The 13,342-nt window shown below is 39.0% G+C and overlaps 1 protein-coding gene across 4 annotated transcripts in view; it reads left to right on the top strand.

Annotated features, from left to right (window-relative positions):
- Window positions 1-1,200, top strand: part of VAV3 (vav guanine nucleotide exchange factor 3) — a 180,887-nt gene extending 179,687 nt beyond the window's left edge. For all 4 annotated transcript variants that reach the window (XM_069789456.1, XM_069789460.1, XM_069789459.1 and 1 more), the window contains one exon: window positions 347-1,200. The gene's annotated coding sequence lies outside the window, so the exon portion shown is untranslated. The remainder of the gene's footprint in view (window positions 1-346) is intronic.
- The last annotated feature ends 12,142 nt before the right edge of the window (window positions 1,201-13,342 follow it).

The raw sequence follows: 13,342 nt of genomic DNA on the forward strand, positions 1-13,342 counted from the left end.
CAGCTGACGCCCAGTCAGTTCCAGAGTGGCAATCCCCCCCCCCGCCCCCATTCCCCCTAGTTTGTATACTAGAAGTGACGTTACATGGTATGGAATACCCCGTTGGCCAGTTTGGGTCAGCTGTCCTGGCTGTGTCCCCTCCCAACTTCTTGTGCCCCTCCAACCTTCTTGCTGGCTGGGCATGAGAAGCTGAAAAAGCCTTGACTTAGTGTAAATGCTGCTTAGCAACAACTGAAAACATCAGTGTGTTATCAACATCTTTCTCATACTGAACCCAAACCATAACACCATACCAGCTACTAGAAAGAAAAGTAACTCTATCCCAGCTGAAACCAGGACAAGGAAGAGCAGAAATAGAGAAGATCGGAGAATAAGAAGTAAAAAGTTGATACTTTACCATATGTGTTAGAAACAACCTGGTGTGTGATAACTTTTCTACATGATTGCCCAAAATATTAAATGTCTATTGACAGCATTGGATTAGAAACAGAAATTCTTGAATGCTTCTTCATGGGAAGACTTTGCTAATGTGGTAGAGGGATCAAGGACCATTGGACTTGGTCTCAGTCTTAACCAGATAACTCTATAAATCTGTCTTCAATGAGTTGTATTTTTTCCCAAAGCAATTAAAAGGTTTCCTCAAGCAGATGCAATGTTGTTCCTAGGATTATAATTCTTATGCACACGTAAAGCTAATGGAAATATGTATAATTGAAGGAGCCGTTTTCTCTCGTAGTTTTACAATTGGTGTCCCTGTAGCTTCGAAGCTATTAATAATGTGGAATGTGCCAGGAGACCCCCACCCTACTAAGTTACCGGGTGACGTACAAACACCTTTCCTACCTCGTCTCCCAGATATTTTGTTTTTTGAATCCTGAGTTTGTTTTCCCTTCCCCTTCCTGTCAAGTGCTATTTAAAGTTGATATCTCAGAAAGGCCAGTTAGTTAAATACAGTGTGAACGCAGTGGCTTGGGAGCTTATTCTCCTTTGATTCCCTACTGCCTAAGATAGTCTCAGAATGGCTGTAAGGATGGTGTAGAAAACTTCTTGTTTTAATCTAAGAGAGGGGAGCGCTTACCTCAGAGGAATTTGTAGGCCAGTTTTATTCTCTCAGTTTGATGTATATCTGAATACAGCTTCATGAAACTTGGGCTGCCTTGTGTTTGTGATGGATGAAAGAATAAATTCTCTGGAACTGTGTGTTCTGTAATGTTTTGGATGTGACTTTTTGGTGTTATCTAATTTGAGGGTTTTGGCTGAAAGAACACTTGAATATACTGCATGCTGAATGGGAGGCTTGGTTTCATTCACCCTCTCTTCCCCCCTGCTCAAAATCAGAAAGGCTCTTATAAAATTCAGCTGAGGTGTGGTACAAGTCAACATGCCCAATCCCATAAGTATATAAGTTGTCAGGAATATTAACATGGAGAGAAGAAAAATACAGGCAGATCGTAAAAGCAACCATGCCTGATTTTTGTTTTGGTAATATTAATTTTTATTGTTGAGGGAAGGGTGGGATGGGACTTTCATTACCTATTATATCAGCTGCTTTATTCCCTAGAACAATTTCAAGTAGAGCATGCAATAGCAGGTCTTCTATTCATATTTTATTTTAAAAAGAGAGATTTATTGTTTTTATAATTGTGTAGCAATGTAAGCATATCAATATGGATCAGGTAAAGACAAGAATTAGAAGACTAAAAGGCAGATTGCTCTCTAAATCAGTACGTCACTGTGACTTTTTCCAGATAGTAAGTTGTGGAAAATCAAGCCCCAGCAATCTAAACAAAATCTAGATACAGGTTTTCAGTCTTTGCAACTTCGATTAACACTTTGGGGGAACATACCTTTTTTCTACATTTTCCTGAACATGGGAATGCAGTCTTAGTCTTCCTGTCACCAGAGACTAATTAAAACTCCGCATATTTATACAGTAAGACCAGATGCACAAACCCCTTTTTATTTTATATCTTCTGGGGCATGCCAGTAAACACTCATCTAAGTATACAAAAGATTTCTATAGAAAATATTTCTGACTGCATTCTTTCTTTTGCCTACTACCCCAAAGAGCCACATGGCTTTAGAAAAAACAAACTTCCAAAAGCGATGATTCCCTGCTTGCACTTTCTTCTCTTGCAAATCTCTGAGGGTCTCAGTCTGTCTGTAGGGACTTAAGTTGTATACCATGCTCAGGGATGTCCATTTCAAATGTGACCTTCCCCACATAAACAAATTCTTGTCAAGAAAATCCTTGTTTAGAAAATATATCTAAAATATTTTCAGGTGATGTCAAGCAAGCATGGGCTGGAGGATAGGATTTTAAATCACCCAGATACTGATAAATTGGTAATTTAGAAAAGAGGCTGCAATTAAATAAGGATATCTATGGAGTTATATTTACAGGTGGAAAGAATTCTCTATACCAGTTAAGGCTGGACAACTTCTGGCGAAGCAGAAGTCCTGCATTAGAGGACTGAGGGAGAAGAGTAAAAGAAAATCATGGACAGAGCATAAGTTAACAGGATTTTACTGTGAAGAAGGTAAATACTGTCTTGGTGTATAGTAATGGGAACATAATCTATAAAATGTGAAGTAATCATTTAGTTAATTTCTGGTAAGGCTTCAGCTGAAGTACTTTGTCCACCTTTGGGCACTGAATTTTGTAGAAGATACAGTCTCATTGAAAATATTCCTGAAGAGACTAACAAAGTGTGAAGAAACTGGAGTTGTTTGAACCGACTTACAGAACAGACTAAGGTGGGTGGTGGTGATAATAGCATCCGAGTAAGTGAAAAAAAGAGACTGAACTGTTCTGCATAGTCAATGTAAATAGTACTGGAAGAAACAAGCTTGAACTGGAGCAAAGAGATTTAGTCTTTAGGGAAGTTTTCTGAATATCAAGGTACTTGGACGCAAAATTGTCTGGGGAAGTTGTGGAATCTCCAACACTGAAGGTTTTTCAGATATGGTTAGCTAAATGTATGTTAGGGGTAGTTTATATATAGTTAAATATGCCCAAGATACATACCACGTGTTCTTTTGGAGCTCCTGCTCTACTACCTTTCTATAATTGCCTTTCAGCTCTGCAGTGCTTCAATCGACTGCTGGTGTTTGCCAAAATCCCATAGAAATATTGTACCAACGTAGAGAGGAAAAGATACATGAAAGGTAATAAGGTGAACATCAACATAGAGCTAGCAGGTTGCTAAATATGCAGAGTTTGAATGTTTACAAATTAAAACAGTTTCTTCAGGAGATGCAATTGGCTCATACTTAGCTCACAGTAGCGTAAAAATGGTGTAAACCCACAGTCTTAAGAGTTGGTTCACAGTAGGAAGCATGAGCTAAACAGCATTATTACAGTTTATAAGTTTATTTTTGATAGAACATATTGGTGCTGCAACATATGCAGTGTTGTCAAAATCAAAACTTGTCTTAAATATGCATTAATTTCAGGAAAGGTTAAGAAGGAAGGCAGCTCAGAAACCATGTCTTTCTATTTTGTCCCAAACAGATGGAAAATGAAAGATCTGAGAAAGAGATGACTGCTTCAAGCATCCTTCCCTCAAATCAGCAGAAACTACAGTTTTATAAAATAAAACCAGTTTGTTTAATTCTCATGTGGAATTTGCAAAAGTACTACAATATTAAAATTTTTCTGTAAAAGAGAGAGTGGCAAACAAGCTATCAGCTTGACTGTAGTCTTATTTTAATGCCAAATGATTGAATACTAGTGCTAAGATTAATTCTACCTGGTGTCTGAACGCATCATTTTCTTGTTTGACTTTTTCTAGATTAATAACAAATAACAGTGTTAGCTTTTGGCATGGCACCCTTTCTCTCTGTTCTAAATGTGTATAAAGAGATGCAATGGTTTGTCTTACACGCAGCTGAATTTAGTCTCAATTTTTGGATTTGTCACGAGTGTTTTTTTAGTTATCAGTGAAATAAATCAACAAGCACACAAAACAGCTCTAGTCCAAATAAAATGCATCTAGTCAGTAAGACTAATAAACCTAGGTATTTTCTCTTTGTAGCTCTTCATCAGGAATGCACTGTGAAAAGTTTTATTTGAATGTCACTGTGCGAGCAATTCTAATTATTAATAGAATTCATCAAACCATTTAGTGGTGTAGTGACATTAAGTAATAATTAATAGACCATGTGATATGTGGCTGCATGAAGTGACAATGATTAACCTGTGACATAACAGCATGTGCCTGGAGAACAACTGGCATGCGATGTGACACTGTTTCTTCTTCCTTGTGTCATTGGAGTTTGGCCTGTCTCCACTCAAAATGAAACTGGGTTCAAAATCCAAAACCTGTTAACGTGACTGGTGTTTGGAGCATATACATGGTTCGCTACATATCAACCTGAGCTTTGACGTGGTGGTTGAACCTCTTGTCATTGTGGCTGCTTATTTTGGAGTCAATATTAATGGGTCCTTGTGTGGCTCCACCCTGCCTTCAAAGAGTTGGCAAAATGTCAGGATTTGCTCTACTGATGTATTAATTTTTTAATAAATTCTAAAAACTGTGTTATCTAGGCACTAAAGTTACATCTACATCTGTATGATAAGATTGTGTTACATAGTATGCATTCAGCTGTGCATACAGAATATTCTTTGTAGTCTGTGTGGTTAGCCAGTATTTAGGACCTTGCTGCTTTTAGAAGATATTGGTGGGTGAAAAATACCGTATTTCATTGGCACAGGCAGTATACTTCCAAAGAATATATTAATTTTTCCATTTTCCAGACCAAGAATCAGTTTTCTTTCCAGACGTCAAGGTTTCTCGTGAATACTTTGTTAAAAAAACCCACCTTTTTAATCTCATTTGTGGCTTTCTTCTCTGGCTGTATATTTGCTTCCCTGGTTTCTTACGCTTTTTTGGCTACTTTCTTCCTTTCCCTCCCTCTAATGACATGAACAAAAGAATACTTTGGTCAATGCCTCGTCCCTGTTTTAGGAGGCAGTACCTAGAGAGGCCTTTTGCCAGCCTGTGTTAAGTTTTCACAAGAAGTACCTTGCCTTGGGCATTGGTTTCTTATTATACTTACCAGTGCAAGAAGCATTTAACATTTGTTTTTTTTCATATAGTCAGTGTGACTGTTAGTAGACCATTAACTTCAACTTGTTGAAGTATACGTATTAACAGCAGCTTGGAACACTTTCCAGCACACTAACGCAGCATGGTGTTTATATGTAAAATATAAGAAACCCTATGGAATACAGGTAGTAGTAAATTCAGTGGCAAAACACACACTTGATCAAGTATAATCAACATTTCCTCTGTTTTTTTTGAAAGTGAGCGTTTCTTGTAGATATTGTATTTTTCATTTATTTCTCTGCAAAAATATTAATGTTCTATATTGAATGTTTTGGTGAGAACAGAACCCAAAGTAGAATCACAGTATCGCCTAGTCAGTGGTGGCATTTTCTTATGTAAGAGTTTGTAGGACACTGGATTTGGCTTCTTGTGAGGCTGGGAGGAAGTTTGTTGTAAGAGGGAACTGAGCACTCATTTTAACAACATTTTGTCGAGTAATGGAGCTTTCCAGAGATTTTATATTATTTCAAGATATTTTGTACAGTTCTACTTAAGTCATCTATTGTGATTGTGCAACAAAATATCTTATTATAAGGAGGGGGAGAACTGTAAACTGAAATATCCTTTAAATGTATAGGGTTACTTTCAAGATCAGAATTCACTGTTAGACTTTCTAGCATAACACTAGAATCATACTATATTTTCTTTTAAGCTTCTAAGATGAAGAAAATGTCTGAAGGAGAGACCATGGGGGATGTACAATATAGCCAACAACCTCAGAAGCAGCTCAAGCTTGACCAGAACTGATAAGTTCAGGTGTTAACGGTGGACCTTTCATTGTCAAAAGGACACAGACTGGTGGAAACTGAAGCCATATGGATCAGTCAGGATGTGTGCTCTTGAGAATTATTCAGCTGCATGAGTTTTAACAGTGATGGTGCCTGAGGCCATGTCTTAGAGTAAGTCATAGTTCTCTGCCAATCATGTGAAATGACTGTCCAGAAACTTGTATTCCAGCTGCATCTCAAGCAAACTGATCTTCAGTGCATAGGGAGGAACACATCAGCATCCTTGGATCACATGCATGAAAGCTGAGGTTAAAGACATAACCCCAAAGTTGCACAGAGGCCTCAACTTCAATTACTGCAGTGGGAGCCTAAAAGCTACAGTAATCCTAGAGTGTCAGAAATAAAGTAGACCAAAAATCAAGATCTATTGCTTTTATCCAGCTCTGTTGTCCATTAAAGGAGATGCTTTGAGAACAGCTTTTGGGAATTTGGATGTCTGATGTTTTTGACAAAATTCTCTAGCATGAAGAATCTGCTGAAAAAAGTTTGAGGAACATTAATTGTGACTGCCTCCTCCCTGTTTAGTATTATTTACTTGGGGTTTCTGATTCCAATAGTAAATGCAGAAGAAGCCCAAGTATTGCCACATTTGTTGGATTCAGTTCCAATTTACGCAAAGGGCAACAAAGCCCTGTTAGCTGAAAAGATACTGCTCTGTCTCTCTGTTCTTGAATTCTTGAGACTGAGAAACTAACATAATTCTTACTGAACATGTTAGTGTTATGAATTTAAAAAAAAAAAAAGCAACTCTCCATGTATGTACTTTCATAATAATAAAAGATAGTCAACAACTGTCCTACATGTAACAAAGTCAGGAGGTTCAAATTAAGCTTACACCTCAATGCAAACATACTGAAAGACATGCAGTTACCAGTACTGAAGAGCTGTAGGTCTGTTCATAGAAATGTTATGAACTAACAAGGTGAACAGAAGTATGAAACTGGACAGTTGAAATCTACAGGTGCTCAGGCAATTTGCTGACTTGAATGGAACCAGGATTTCTTTATGATACTGAAGTCTTGGACAAGACAATGTTTGCTTTTAAAGGCACAATAAATATTGCTGGGAATTTGTAATTTATGGGTATTGCAGAAATGGTGAACAAGGATTCTAAGATGCTCTGTTTAAATTCCATAGAGAAACAGTTGTAAACTCTCCAGGTTAATGGCTGTGACAAAGATTCCACTTGCTTTGACTGTGTTTCCTTCCTCTAGTATGGGCAGAAATGGTCAAGGGCAGATAATTATTCTTTTGGTGGCAAAAAAGTTTTGACCAGCCACTGCTGCTGCCTGGAGTGCCTTGGACCAGTGAATGCTCACTGGTTAGTAGTTAGATAAGTGTTTTCATATTTTTAGAATTCTGCATGTACCTGAGAATTCCTAGTAGGTATACAGAAAGGACAATATAGCAGAAAGCTGCCTGAATGGCAAGTGATCGTGTTTATGAAATTTCTTTTATTTTCCTCTTCTCTTATTTCTCTTTCCCTAATCTTCCTCTTAGGAGCTGTTGAAAAGCATGTTCTTTTATGTTATTTGTATTGTCAGACTTGGAAGGTTTTTCACCTGACAGAGAAAGTGGCTTAGTGGTTCCTATATTCTATATGAACTGTTGATTTGTTTAGCTTGCTTCCTTTGAGGCATGTTGATATGTTACACTGCAGTTGGGTGACTGTTTACAGACAGTATTCACAGTAACTGAATCCCTTGTAAACAGCCAGTACTTTTGCCTGGTTTTACATACAAATCAATAGTCTTTTTGCAGCTGAGCAGATCATGTAATTTCTAATATAACTAAACAAGCAGCAGCATGAAGATGTTATTGCCTAAAAACAGGTGCTAGAACTAAACAAATGGTTTTATTGATTCTCTTAGGTTTAATTAAAATTTCAGAAAATCCCCACCCTGTCTCTTTGGCCTTGTGAATGATCAGTACAGTGTAGGCATGATTTCCTTATTAGTTCCTGGTACATTAAGAACAAGTAACATCATATTTAAACTTATGGGGATATTCTGCAATGTGTATACATGGGTAAAATTGATACTTGTAGTGAAGAGATTACTATCCCGAAGGCTTTTTCTTTTTTAAGGTCTCCCTCTTCATAATAATGTTGGAAATTGATTGATATAGAGAATTTGAGAATTCTATTGCTGAAGAAAAGCATAGTATTTGTGAGGGGTGGGGTGAGGGCTCTGTGTGCCCAAGAAAAGTATGTAACAATGACAAAGCAATGGGCCTGAACAACAGAGTATTTTGAAGGCTGGATAGAATGCAAAGGGATATTTTAAATTCACTTTTGAAAACACCTAGGTTTCCAACTACTGCAAAACAACAGTTGATCAGTAAGGTGATGCGTAAGTCGGTGGGTTGTGAAGAGCTGCTCTAATGATGTTTCCACCACCTATTTGCCCCACATCTGGGACAAGGATCTTCTGACTTGTTTGGCAATGATTAGTGGCCAGCATAAAAAGAACAATCCCACAGTCTGGATTGCCCAGTACTACAGATACACAGGCAAAGTCCACTCACGATCTGTATCTGTTATTCCTCAGAGCGAGACAAGGACTACAACCAGTGCACTTGAATGTAGGAAATCAGACATTACTATGTTATTAAATGCATGCTGGAAGATGCTTAAGTCTGTTAACTTATTATGCTTAGTGCAGTCCCGTAGAGACAGGATTCAGGGGAAGTTTTGATCAATATTCTAATCATTGCTGTGGTGGAAAGACTGCTGGCTGGGAAAGCAGAGATCTCTGCTAGAACTGGGGAGAGAAGAGGTTGGTTCAGGGGCACCCTACAGGGTTGTTGTGGTTTAACCCCAGCCAGCAACTAAGCACTGTGCAGCTGCTCACTCATTTTCCCCCCACCCAGTGGGATGGGGAGAGAATTGGGAAAAGAAGTAAAACTCATGGGTTGAGATAAGAATTGTTTAATAGAAAAGAAAAGAAGAAACTAATAATGATAACGCTAATAAAATGACAACAGCAGTAATAAAAGGATTGGAATATACAAAACAAGTGATGCACAGTGCAATTGCTCACCACCCGCCAGCTGACGCCCAGTCAGTTCCAGAGTGGCGATCCCCGCCCCCCGCCCCCATTCCCCCCAGTTTATATACTAGAAGTGACGTTACATGGTATGGAATACCCCGTTGGCCAGTTTGGGTCAGCTGTCCTGGCTGTGTCCCCTCCCAACTTCTTGTGCCCCTCCAGCCTTCTTGCTTTAGACTAAACATTACTTAGCAACAACTGAAAACATCAGTGTTATTAACATTCTTCTCATTAACATACCTAACTCAAAAGACATAACACTATTACCAGCTACTAGGAAGACAGTTAACTCTATCCCAGCTCAAACCAGGACAAGGGTACAGCCTAAACTTGCACTGGAAGAAAAGAGACATTTTAAAAGAAAACATATGATTCTAGCACACAATGTCCCCATAGAAAATACAAGTACACCAATAAATGAAAGAGGAAAATGCCATGGAAGGCAGTAAATCAAAAAGTAATTGATTGGAATATTTAGAGAGCTTAATTTCAATTACTGAAGGTGAGAAAATGGCATACTCCAAACGTCTTGAGGTTTGGAAGGAGACACTTGTAGTGCTTACTGTTCATTACTTCCCAGAAAGGGTGTGCTGGAGCAGCCTAGCAGCTAGCCCTGGAGGACATGGCCTTCTTCCTCGTTTTGGTACACTGTATAGCTTCAGTGTTTTCAATAGCTTGACAGTTTAAAATTAATTTAAAACTGAAGGATTAGGCCACTAAACCCTAAATTTTGTGGGAATGGAAACTCCCTAGGAGCAGTGCTGTTCTCTGGTTAGCATTGAAGCTCCTCAGGCACCAAGGGCACCCTAGTCTCAAAGGCCCTGTAACTACCATTTCCATTTGCTTTTGTGGCTTGTACTGCATTGAATGCTTATTAGAACTAAATTAAGGTCAGTCTATTACTGAAATTCCAGTGAAGTTATACACTTCTGTCATCTCTCCTACATTTTTCACTAATAATTTCATGTTTGATTTTGGTTATATTTTAACATTTTCAATTGAAATGGCAATTATTCTTTGTCAGAACCCAGCCATTACTCTTGTCAAAAAGACATACGATGCATTAGCTTAAGAGCGATTGCTAATAACTACATAGGTGACATTCAGTTACATAGGATGGGCAAGTCTACATATATCTTTGTCAAGTGGTCAGGGTTTGCATACGCTGTAGTTTACACTATCTGGGAGCGCTGCCGAACTAATAACGCAAAACCAAACCAAAACAAGTTCAGTTTGGCTTTGATACCATTTTGCTATAATTAACAGCTGCTCTCTCCTGGGTTCATTGAACTCTTTTTATGTTCGTGTTTTATAACTGCAGCTGAAATGAGCTTGCCGAAGGGGGTGTGAGGGGGAGCATTTGGTTGCCATATAGTCTCTCTAAGCATTTTGATGACATAGCTTTCTGCTACTGGGAGGAAGGGACCAAACAATTTTCTTCTTGCACTGTTTCAGCTTGTGCAAGATATCCTTCGGTTTGCTAGACCCTACTATCCTGCCCATGGTATGTTTGCTTTCAGTTATTATCCCTCGAGTATGTTTTGGAACATGATAAAACATCCTGCGTCTTGTTTCACTGCCAGTGGACCTGGGGGCCAGATTTTAGAGTATTCAGATGCATTTGGGAATCCCATGTCATATCTGCATCTCTGGAGGTTTAAAAATCAGGTTCCACTAATACAGCTGAAACAGGCCCAGGTGTTTTCTCTGTTAGAACACGAAGAGTGAGAGTTTGCATCAGCTGTGCATGAGGGAGGGGAGTAAGCTGTTGTGCTGGTATGATGCAAATATGTTTTATTTCCCTATGAAGAGAAAAATTCTCATGGCAAAGATTTTATTTATTTATTTATTTTAAGACTGAGGTGTGCAGTGTTCCTGGCAGGCCTCCATTTTCTCACAGAGTTTGACTTGATATGTTTTCTGGATAAAATTGTGACTACATGGAAGTTGGTGACAGAACTCTGCTAGCAAAGTTCAGGAAATGGGATTTCACACACTAAAACAGATGCCTGTGTTTGTTATTTCTGCTTTCAATGATTAGTATACAGATGTTGTTAGCCATGTAATTTCCCTTTAATTCTGTGCTGCCTTGCCCTTCTTCACCTCATTCAACAAGAAGGAGGAAAGTAATGGATTATTTTACTTTACTTTGTGGGTCCTTTTCATTTTCTGCCTGGTTTCACACAAGACTTCTATACTGGCATAGCAGTCACCACAGGAGGGTGTTTAAACATTGTGACATTTCAAGTCCAAACCAGCAATGAACAGTGTGATCATTTATATCTATTTATCTGAGTAAGTTGTACCTATAAGTTCCCTTTAAGGCTTCAGGAGACCCATATGATGCCCACCGCCCTCTTTGGTCTGAAGTGATCCTCTGCTTATCAGCTTGTCCCTTTCAGAGTGACAGCATTGGGTTTGCTAATCTTCCTTCCTGCATCTCCCTACGCTGCTTAAGGGAAGCGTATCCAAGACCCCTCTGACTACTTTATCAATGTGTCCTATTTTTATCTACCTTCCTACTTCCCAGTAGTACCTGCCCAGGCTGTGCTTCCTTTGACAGTCTATTGTCAGCACTCATCCAGTCTTACTGTGTTGGTATAGTGCAGTACTGCATCTTGTCTCTTTACAGGGACTTCAGGGGTAGGGACAGACCATTCCTTCTTCTCAAATCACGTACTTCTTACTGACCAGTTCCTGCAATCGCTTGCCTTCTAAAAGCAGTGTTCCATATTATGCTTTCAGTTATCTTAGGTAATCTAGCTAACCTGGCACCAAAACATTTAAAATGTCCCTTTTGGAGAGTAGCAGCTTTCAGCTGATAACCAGGGCTCTTCAGTCATCTTTAACATTCTTTTCCAAGTGATCATTCACATGGAAAAGACTGGTCCTCAGATGCACACACTGAGAACCTAGTGGCAAAAAAATCCCCATGGACAGCACTGTGGGTAATCAGGATGATTTCTTCCCAGTTGTTACTGCAGTGCTTCTACCAGCATGTTTCTACCTCAGATCACCTTTAATTTGCATCAAGAAAACACAAATCCTTCATGAAAGAATCCCGCATGGGTGTGTCTTCTGTAACAAGACACACAAGTTGTGAAGACAAACTGGCTGCAAAATTTGCACAGAGACTGAGTTCCTAGAAATGCAAATGTACATAACCTTATAATTTCCTTCTTAATAAGATATGAAGGGATAGTAAATTTTTCCTTTCTACATCTTACAGAAAACCTCTCAGTTGCAACTGGAGCAATTAGAACAAACCCCAAAGCTCCAAGGGTATGGCAGCATATTTTTTTATTTTTTTTTTAAAATGAACAGGAGCTGATTTAGGAAATTAGAATTTCTTGTAAGGTGGTCATTTGAAAGCTGGGGGCCTGGCTTTGCAGCCAGTCCTTACCCTGGGGGAGTTTGCCTGAACCCATGACTATTGTTTTCATCTGGGAACACTTATGTCCATGTTTGAGGTTTATTCAGTCACTGGTACATTAATGAGATGCAACTTCGCAGTTGCCATTTCTTGAAAGCTATGGTGATTAAAATTTAATTAACAAACAAGCAACAGTTCTTATCTGTTGCAATTCTTTTTAAAATTGTTTGCCATTGGAATCTACTTCACAAAGAATGAAAACCCAGAGCTGGTCAGTGAATGGCTGCAGTGCCTTACAGTACCAGCAAGAAAATGAAATGGAAGTCATAGGCTGGAAGAGGTGAAAGTGCAGGTATGTAACAGAGTAGTAAAAATTTTTCCAGCAACCTTTTCTGGCTCTCTGAAGACAATGAGTGCGATGATGCCTTAACTTCAATGGGAACAGGAGCAGGGCCCCAGAGAAGAGTGGCGGGATCCGTAATGTAACTCCCCCCGCTAATAACTCTGTTAAATAGCTTTGGTGTTGGCTACAGAAGTACCAGCTGCACACACTCTTGGCTGGAGAAAAAGAGTTGGGTAGATATGAATATATGTGGGAACATCTGGTGTGGAAACTAATCAAACTGCACAAATTATTTTCTCTGTGTTATTGCTTGATTGTTCTTCTCTATGCCAAAAAGGAGAACAGGAGGTGAGTGTCAAACCTCTTCAGACAGTGCAGCAAATCCTCCTAAAAGGAAGGATCTTCCCCCACCGAGATTAGTTATTTTTCTTGATTTTTTTTTAGGAAAAGAAAAGAAAAAGCAGCTGCTTTTCATAGGATGGGTGTTTCCCCTTCCCGCCCATGCCACACATGTACCTGTGCTATGCCTGTGAATATAGGCGAGTCCACTCTTTTTTAGTCATTTATTTTCCTGTCTGACAAGACATTTCTTTTCCCCCCCATAGTCAGCTGCACTCATGTTCTGCTCTTGCAGCAGGAGTGGTTGGGTTCCTGTAACAAAAATCAAAGTAATATTT

Source organism: Haliaeetus albicilla, chromosome 8 (genome assembly GCF_947461875.1).
Source record: "Haliaeetus albicilla chromosome 8, bHalAlb1.1, whole genome shotgun sequence".
Lineage (NCBI taxonomy): Eukaryota > Metazoa > Chordata > Aves > Accipitriformes > Accipitridae > Haliaeetus > Haliaeetus albicilla.